Below are 3,305 nucleotides of genomic sequence, written 5' to 3' on the forward strand. Positions count from 1 at the left end.
ATTGGGATTCTGAGAGCCGCTGATTCTGGCTTTTTAGCAAAACTGTTGTCATTTTCCTTTGCCGTGACCTCCCCTGGCCTTTGGTGATGGCTGGTGCTGGGTCTCGCGGTGACAGTGCTGTGGGATGCAGGAGGTGGCGGAAGGCTCTGGGGACATCGTTTTGTCAGTGCTGGGTCCAACGCTTTTCCATCCAAGCAGCAGGAAAATGGGTTCTTGTTGGTGTGGATGTGAAGAAATGCGTGATGTGATCCTTCCTCCTCCTCCCTGGGGAGCTGAGGTCTCGGATGGAGCCAGCAGTGCCCGTGGAAGGGCGGGTGCCGTGTCCCGGCGTGGGGAGCGGCACCGTGGGCTGCGCTCAGAGGGACGGCGTCCGTTAGTCCAAACAAAGTGCGTGTGAGACCCGTGGGATGATCAACAGGAAAACAACAGCACCGTTTTAGAAAGGGTGGGATCCAGGATGGGTGAGACGGATTCATTTTCTTCGGCATCTGAGGAGCTGTTCTCATCCCGCTTCTCTTCTGGGTTTCTGGTGGCAGGAATGGCCACAGCCAGGCGCCGCAGCCACCTGAGCAGCAGGAAGGCAGAGAGGTGACAAGGCAGGTTCAGGCTCTCTGTGTACAGAGCAGTTGGGTTTGCCAGGGCAGGTTGACCTTCTCCTGGGGAGCGGAGTCTCGCTGGCTGCAGGTGCAGGGCTGTTGGAACACGACCATGTGGAAGGGGGAACGTGGGTGGAACAGCAAAGCTTTTGTGCTCCAGCACGTTGGCTGCTGCCTTTGGGGTTGTACTGGGGTGTCTTGGTCCCCAGGGCAGTGACCTGCAGACTGATTGTGGTATGATCTCTGTCGCCAGCATCACAGAATCCCAGAATTGCCTGGATTGGAAAAGCCCTTTAAGCTCATCGAGTCCAACCATGAACCCAACACTGACCAGTCCCCTATGACTGACCCATGTCCCTCAGCACTATGTCTACACGACTCTTCAATCCCTCCAGGGATGGGGACTCCACCACTGCCCTGGGCAACCCCTTCCAATGCCTCAGAACCCTTTCAGCAAAGAAATTCTTCCTCACATCCCATCTCAACTGCCCTGGGTACAACTTGAGGCCATTTCCTCTTGTCCTGTCCCTTGGTTCTTGGTTGAACAGACCCACCCCCACCTCTCTCCACCCTCCTTTCAGGGAGTTGGACAGAGCCAGAAGGTCTCCCCTCAGCCTCCTTTTCCTCATGTACAGTCCTGCTGGGTGTTTCAGCCATGCAAGCACCTTCTTTCCAACCCCTGTTTTCAGTGGGAAGCTTCTCCCCATCCCGTGCCCACAGACGGGCGTTAGAGCTGCAGGCAGCTCAGCAGAGGGGATGTCAGCCTGGAGCCCAGGAAGGGAATAACAAAACTGGTGCCAGACAGGAACTTCACCCCAAGTCTAGACCCAGGCAGAGGCAAGGCATCGGCTGTGCAGGTGCTGATGGACCTTCTCAGAGTGGTGATAGGGTGGGCTGGAGCTGGAGGTCCTCCCTCCCCTGAGTTTCCTTTGCCATTGCCTTCTTCAGACATGGAGACCCAGGTTCCTGCTGGAGGGGTCTCACTGCTGTGCTCGCGGGGCAGGAGGGGACAGTTCCTGCCTTGTCTGTTGTTCCTCTGGGCTCAGAGCAGCTGCAAAAATGCAGGTGGGGGAGGCAGGAGGATGGACCAGGGTCTTCACCTTCCTGGCCCTTTGTTTCTGTTCCTATCGGTGCCCTTTCCATTCCCTTGTTCCCACCAGACATCTGCTCTGCAGCTGCAGCTCTCCAGCTCGGGGTGTTTAACCCCTGAGCTGCCGCGGTGCTCCTGCTCCCGGGGCAGTCTGAAGCCAAGGGCCAGGAGGAGGTGACCTGAGGTGGCCAAAGGTGCAGCAAGGCTCTGAGGAGCAGAGGTCCTGTGGGGAGCAGCCATCTCTAATGTCCCATGGGACACCCCGTAGGGAATGCCTCGCCTGGCCTATGCTCAGATCTGCCTTTGTCCCATCTGCCATGTTGTGTGTGACCTCAAACCATGGAGAGGAGCAGCACCAGCTCCAGGGCACTGCCGGTGTCCTCCTTCCTCCAGCTCGCTGAACGAGGGGCAGGACTGGTGCTGCCTTGCAAAGGAAAGCTGTCACAGTGCTGGGGGGACCCTGCCTTGGTCCATCTCTGCCACCCCACCGCGTCCTGCAGCCACGTCCAGTGGACACCATGACCAGCAGCCTGGCTGGTTTCTTCCCTCCCGCAGCTGGGGCAGCTCGTGCCTCTTGAGCCTGGATGTCGGTTGTTCAGCTCTGCCTTGTTGGGTCTGAAATAACACCCCGAGAGAGGAAGAGACCTTCACTGCTGCAGGAGAACATTGGCTTCTCTGGAGGTGGACGTCAGGCTTTGTTGTGCCAGAGGAATGAAATCTGGAAGGAGAGGAGGAGGTTTCTCCCTTTCCTGGAGTGAAGAAGGTACTGAGCATGTGTTTGTTTTGCAGAGGTGTGATGAGGCCTCACTCGCTTGGGGCTGGTGTGGTTGCTCCAGTGCCGCCTCACAATCTTTATTAAAGGCAGGAAAGTGAATTGAAGTTGCTCAGAGTGATGTTTGTGGAAGGGGAGGTCAGATGCAGGTACTCCCATCTCAGGTGCCAGCCTGCAAGGGCAGAGGCTGGGCAGGGGGCAGAGCCCAGCCCTGGCATTGCCCGGGAGGGGCTGACGCGTGGCCGGGGTCTGACAGTCGCGTTTCTGCAGCGCAGAGCCCAGGGTTGTCCCCACCTTGGGCACACGGGGCCATGTTTGAACTTTCTTTAGAACAGGACAAAACAGACACGGGACTACGGTTGGGCTCGTTGGCAGGAGAGGAAACCAAAGCTGACACATCCAGCTGATAACCGCGGTTACACGCAGCCCTGGGGCTGGGCTGAGATGTGAGTGCAGCCAAGATAACGGGGGGGGGAGCTGCATGGGGTGCCTCTGCCCTGGGCTGGGGGCACCCGCGACTGGAGCCTGTGTTGGGCCTGGAAACTCTGCTTGGACAATGGAGCAGCCGTTTGTGTGGCTTCCCGGGGCCTTTCCTTCTCTCCTGGCACAAGGGACCAGCCGTTTGTGCGGCTTCCCGGGGCCTTTCCTTCCTCTCCACTGTCCTGAGTGGGGAGCTGCCACCAGCCGGGGTTCCCAGCCTTGCTGCTGCCCAGGACACAGGGCACTGAGCATCTGCCAGGTCCTGCCCAGGGGTGATGGGGAAGGAGGGGAGAGTCCTCAGTCAGCGCTGGAGCTTGGGGTGATGTTGGAGGCTGGGGTACGAGGGGGTCCCGAAGCTCAGCGGGTT

The sequence above is a fragment of the Antrostomus carolinensis genome, unplaced genomic scaffold (assembly GCF_000700745.2).
Source record: "Antrostomus carolinensis isolate BGI_N321 unplaced genomic scaffold, ASM70074v2 scaffold3039, whole genome shotgun sequence".
Taxonomy (NCBI): Eukaryota; Metazoa; Chordata; class Aves; order Caprimulgiformes; family Caprimulgidae; genus Antrostomus; species Antrostomus carolinensis.